The 6,000-nt window shown below is 49.1% G+C and overlaps 3 non-coding genes across 3 annotated transcripts; all 3 read right to left on the bottom strand.

Moving 5' to 3' along the window:
• Positions 1-161: 161 nt before the first annotated feature.
• Positions 162-280, bottom strand: LOC138231475 (5S ribosomal RNA). Its single transcript, XR_011186726.1, has one exon. It is a non-coding gene; the product is annotated as a 5S ribosomal RNA (ribosomal RNA).
• A 2,955-nt stretch (positions 281-3,235) lies between these two features.
• On the bottom strand, positions 3,236-3,306 carry trnag-gcc (transfer RNA glycine (anticodon GCC)). The gene has a single exon. It is a non-coding gene; the product is annotated as a tRNA-Gly (tRNA).
• A 2,196-nt stretch (positions 3,307-5,502) lies between these two features.
• trnag-gcc (transfer RNA glycine (anticodon GCC)) lies at positions 5,503-5,573 on the bottom strand. Its single transcript has one exon. It is a non-coding gene; the product is annotated as a tRNA-Gly (tRNA).
• Positions 5,574-6,000: the final 427 nt, after the last annotated feature.

The following is a 6,000-nucleotide window of genomic DNA, read 5'->3' as shown; positions in this document are numbered from 1 at the left end:
TTCGTTTTACAGACGGGTTTTTTTTTTGAATATGGGTCACACACATGCCACAGCAACAAAACATCTCTAGAGATGAGGCTATAGATCACCTTTCCATCCTGCAGGTTTTCCTCCCAAAGCCTACGGCACCAACGGCGACCCCTGCTGGCCGGGAGAGCAAAAGCTTACAGCACCTGGTATTCCCAGGCGGACTCCCATCCAAGTACTAACCAGGCCCGACCCTGCTTAGCTTCCGAGATCAGACGAGATCAGGCTTGTTCAGGGTGGTGTGGCCGTAAGCGAAAGCCCCGGCGCCTGACTCGCTACTTGAAGCTGTGTGTGGCGGGGGCTCCGTGCCCCCCGAGCGGGACTGAAGGATCGTTCGTGTGCAACTCTTTGGAAAGGAGCTGCTTTCCAAATCGCATTGCGTGCCTGGATGTTGGCGAATGCGCTCCCTTGTGTTGGCTCGTCCCGCACTGGAGGAGGACAAACAATCTGCACGGAGGAGCACCAGGCAAGTCTTCACCAGACAAAAACCTCCAGTGCACAGCACTCTGGAAACATTTCGGGGCTTTCGCGTGTTTATTTCAGCACGTAAAGCGCACCGGTCCAACACGTCGGCCGGGCGCGCGGCGCCTCCGCCCTCTTGTGGCCTTGCGCCGTCAGAGCAAGAGGCTCCTTCTCGCTGCCCTTCCGCTGTGTTGCAGGGCCCCGAGAGGGAACCCGGAGCGCGCACTTTGTGGGGGGCTGGGGACCGCGTTCGCGCTCTTCCCCCGGTCTCTTGCGCGAGTACTAAATCTCACGGACAGGGGGGCCTCGTCATTGATTGTTACAGGTGAGACGGGGATTAGGAGGAGACCCCGACTGATGGGTAAAGGGGAGCACTAACACCAGAGGGACACCCCCGGCGTCTCTTTTTGAGAGACGCCCTGGGGTTTCCTAATGGCCAAGGAGGGTCGGGACCTCGGTTTGACGCCTCCCCTGAAGGACGGCGCCTGTTTGTGCAGCAGAGTGTCGCCATCAGGAGGCTGGGGCGTAAGAGAGCCACACAGCCCGCAGGGTGAACGCTCCCTACTGGTCCCAGTCACACCTCTTGCAGGAGCAGCAGCAACCGGAGCTTTTCCGGGGTGGAATCTCCCATCCGGGTGCCGGCCAGGCTCACACCTGCTGGGCTGCCCCGGGGGTGAGCCCAGTCGAGAGTCGCAGGGCCAGATCTAGTCACCGGGGAGAAACGATACAAGTGAAGGATTGCTCGGCTCTCGGCACTTGAAAAGACCGACAAATGTCTCGTTCCCGCCGGAGCTGAATGTACCCGCATGTGTGGTGTCGTCTTCTTCCCCCGCCCCGCTGTGTTTGCTGTATTGTCTCTGAAGCCGCCCCCCCCGTGACGAGACGGGCTGTTCCTGTGCCCTAATTAACACTTTACAGGTGCCATTCCCCGGCATTGTGGCCATTGTCGGTGCTCACACGCGATAAGATAAGGCGGAGGAGAGCAGGGCATGCCCAGCGGCAGACATTCAAGGAGGGGGCAGTGCGAGGTGAGGTGAGGTGCGACACGCCGGGGCCCCGACGCAGCTAATGCGGAGCACTTGTTGGACTGGCATCGAAAGGACGTGTGCGCACGGAGCGAGCCTTCCCTGCGGCTCGCTCCGTACCCTAAAGGTACCAAAAGTCCACTAGTATAAGCATTAAGTCACTGTCACTGTCACCCCTGTTACAATGTGATTGCTACATATCTTCATTTCTTTGGTTTTTATCCAGTGTGTTGAAGTATTTCACAACACTACCTGTAGCCCGTCTGGAAATAAATCCTCATTCTGATTATTGACCTGGGCATGTACCAATAAATCACTGAGCATATATATATATCACTGTGTTGATGCTAGAGACCTTTATGTAATATTATGATGCTAAAATGTCATTTTCACATATATTAATGTAATAAATGATTGCTTATGCTTTATAAACAAATCTAATTAAAATAAAAGCTTATGTTTTGTATTTATCTTGTACCATAGAACATGATTTTCTTTGTATTTCAAGCCCATAAAGTGTCCAAATGACACACTACATGATATAAGGAAGATTATCACATGCATATCGGTATTATCTTTCTTATGAAAATGCATTCCTTTCATTACCTTTTACTTTTTAAAATGAACTCAAATTGTGTATAATGTAATAATTTAAGTAGAATAGATTCTAATAATATAATGATGCAGTGTGTTGCACTACTTCACTGCTTCACTGCTCTATGCCGTCTGGAAATAAATCCTCAGACTGCTTACTGCCCTGGGCTTGTACCAATAAATTACAGGAGCACATTTATATATCACTGCGTTGAAGCAGGAGACACACAATCACTGCAAACACATCCTAAATACAGTGTTCCAGCACCTTTGACCTCATCCAGAACGTATCATTTCTTGAAAGGGATTGCTGTCCGAATGCACATCTGAATCCCAAACAGAATCTCTAGTAAAATACGATCATTTGTGAAACAGGTAAATGACCGTCTCAGGGGCCCATTCCTCATTCTCAAGACACATCTATGCAGTACGTACACCATGCATTGAGCAATAGGGATTAAAGACACCACAGGTAAGGTTAGAAGTCATTCTGACTATATTCTAAAATATTGGACTCATATTCTTATGATGGCAGTCACTTATGATAGTGACAGAGACGCTGTGTTGCAAAAGGGCGCTGTCTTTTGGATGAGATGTAAAACAGAGGTCACAGCGAGCTGAAAAACACGTTTTGAAAAGTGTGCTTTTCCTGCCCCAGAAGTTAAATGGGGGTGACCAAAGTTGCCCAAACGTGTTTATTTCTGCTGAAAAACCCGTTTTGACAACTTCTGCACAGTGGGGTTAAGGGCTGACTCAGTGGGCTCTAATGAGCCAGGCAGTTACATTGGGATTCCAAGGTTTGAAAAAACACGTTTATTTCGAGCTGAAAAACAAGTTTTGAAAAGTGTGCTTTTCCTGCCCCAGAAGTTAATTGGGGGTGACCAAAGTTGCCCAAACATGTTTATTTCTCTGTCACTATGCTGGGGCATTGGGACCCGCACAGACCTCAGGGTGAATGCCCTCCCGCCGGCACCATTAACACCGCTTCCAGCTGGAAGCTTTGTTTTTCCCTGTAGCTCACCCTTATCCGGGTACTGACCTGGCTCACACCTGCTTAGCTTCAGTGGGTTTTCAGTTGCGAGTTGCAAGGGGATGCAAGTGATGGAGCCGCTCGCTGCAAAAGCCGCTGTATTGGCCGGGAATCGAACCCGAGCCTCCCGCGTGGCAGGCGAGAATTCTACCACTGAACCACCAATGCTCAGTGCCTGGGCCTTCAAAAAAGACGCTTTTTTGGTGCTCTGTGCAAAACGCGTCGACATCTGCAAAATGCCATTCGCGGACACTGAAGAACTTATTTCCAAGGCAGCGGGTACAAGCGATTGGGCGTTTTAAAACCACCAGGAACAGCAAAGAGGCGCGCTTCTTTGCTTCTGCCGAAACACACCGACTGAAGGCGGACAACGTAGTCGGCAGGATTGGAACCTGTGCTGGGAGACCCCAATGGATTTCTAGTCCATCGCCTTAACCACTCAGCCACGACTACAGCAAGTCCCACTGCCGCTGCGTTCTTGCTACAATCTTACCTGGATCGCGAGGCGCCGGCGGAAGCCTATTTCAAAGTCGTTCTCCCTTTCAAAAAAACATTTCCAAAATACAAGCCTTGCAGACAGACACGCCTCAGAGGACTTAAGGGTGGCTTCATGTCGGAATGATAAAGTCTCCCCGTCCGGACATGAAAATGCCACTTTGTTACACACAAAAAAAGAATCAACAACAGAGAAATGCCCACAAGCATTTGAAAAGCCGCACCACGTCGCACTTGAAATAGCTCTTACATTAGTGGTAGACGCAGGAATCGCCTTTTTATTTACGCTCTTACCAACGCGATGGAAAGCAAAACAAAGCAAAGCAGAGCAAAACAAAACGAACAAACGAAAACCCTCACGTCCCGCACTTGCATATAACGCCGTTACGAGCCCAAGCGGTATTGTACGTCATCCTAGCACTGCACCCCGGGGCGTACGGTATATGGGAACGAGCACACGCCACGAATCGTCTCGAATCACTCCCTACAGCTGTAAGGCACCTTGAAGCGTGCACCCCCAACATTCTTCTTTGCGCATCTGTGAAAGGTAAACTCTTGAGCAAACTCAGAACCAGCTCTAAGGAAACTAATCCGATTAGACGTTACTTTGACTCATCTTTTTAAGCTCAGTGCTGGATTGCTCAAACTCCAGCTAGGGTTAGGGTTAGCATTCCCACGCTACTTAGACACTTTGTTTACGCTCAGTGCTGGATTTTGGGAACTTCAGGACGAGTGGGAATTTTCTCCTATCTGTCAATTCTGTATTGTTTTGGAGACTCTTGGCTGCCTATGTTGTACAGTGCAGCGTGAAGGAAACATTTTCCAAAACTGTCAGCTCAAAAGTTGTAAGAAAACCTCTCCAGCTGCTTTAACTCTTCATTTTCGTCATTTAATGTGACACTCGATGTATAACTGGAGCCTCACATATGCAAATGGTGAGGCTCCAGTTCGACACCCAGTTCGACACCACTTTACAGTATATGACAAAAGCATGGCAGACTGTGCCGGACCGGCAGATAACTTCCGCTTATTTTTACCATATTAAACATTGGAAATCCTCCCACTTGCATTTGTGACACTTGATTTTGGCTCCACCTAAGACACTCTTAAATCTTCAAACACTTTTCTCTTCTCCTGCAACACTCTTGTCTGTCGGCACTATGTGGCAGCGTTGCATGACAACCCCTCTCACCACGGAAAGGAACCTAACAGCTTCGGTAAGAGAGGAGAAAAGGACCTGGCCCGTACGAGGCTCAAACCCATGACCTTGGCGTTATTAGCACCACGCTCTAACCAACTGAGCTAACCAGCCTCATAACAGTGCTCCTCTCTGTGCTGCAAGAAATCGAACTCAGGGAATTTCTTTTGTCCTCCTTTGAATAGAAAGCCGTGTAATTCAGTGTACGGGCTTTCTCGCGCAGTTTCATGGTTCTTGTAACCCAAATCCTACACTGGCCTGAAGTGCCCCCCCATTTCACAGCATTTTTCAGCTGATTTAAAATGTACCTAAAGGAGAAGCATTATTGAAGACCATCAATTACCAAGAGCTTTTGTCAAAGGTTTTGGTGGTCATTTTTAATGACCACAGAGCGCTGTGACCTCGGTTTTACATCTCATCCAAAAGACAGCGCCCTTTTACAACACAGCATCTCCGTCACTATACTGGGGCATTGGGACCCACACAGACCTCAGGGTGAGCGCCCCCCCGCCGGCACCATTAACACCGCTTCCAGCTGGAAGGTTTGTTTTTCCCTGTAGCTCACCCTCATCCGGGTACTGACCTGGCTCACACCTGCTTAGCTTCAGTGGGTTTTCAGTTGCGAGTTGCAAGGGGATGCAAGTGATGGAGACGCTCGCTGCAAAAGCCACTGCATTGGCCGGGAATCGAACCCGAGCCTCCCGCGTGGCAGGCGAGAATTCTACCACTGAACCACCAATGCTCAGTGCCTGGGCCTTCAAAAAAGACGCTTTTTTGGTGCTCTGTGCAAAACGCGTCGACATCTGCTTCCAGCTGCAAAATGCCATTCGCGGACGCTGAAGAACTTATTTCCAAGGCAGCGGGTACAAGCGATTGGGCGTTTTAAAACCACCAGGAACACCAAACAGGCGCGCTTCTTTGCTTGCGCCGAAACACAAAGACAGGAGGTGGACAACGTAGTCGGCAGGATTCGAACCTCTTTCTGTCTATTATATACTAAATATTCTCGTCTGTCTCTTGTTTGTATAGAACTGAATGTCCCTGACAATGTACTGTTAGTTTTAATTGAAGAACGGCATTTGTGTTCAAATATATCAGACAAGTTTACGTAACTGCTCATGCGACACTCAGTTGTAATTAGTCAAGAAATAAAGTCGAACAACAGCTGC

This window comes from Lepisosteus oculatus, unplaced genomic scaffold (genome assembly GCF_040954835.1).
Source record: "Lepisosteus oculatus isolate fLepOcu1 unplaced genomic scaffold, fLepOcu1.hap2 HAP2_SCAFFOLD_60, whole genome shotgun sequence".
In the NCBI taxonomy this organism is placed as follows: Eukaryota; Metazoa; Chordata; class Actinopteri; order Semionotiformes; family Lepisosteidae; genus Lepisosteus; species Lepisosteus oculatus.
The sequence above is the reverse complement of the archived record's forward strand: the minus strand, read 5'-3'. Positions and strand labels throughout refer to the sequence as shown.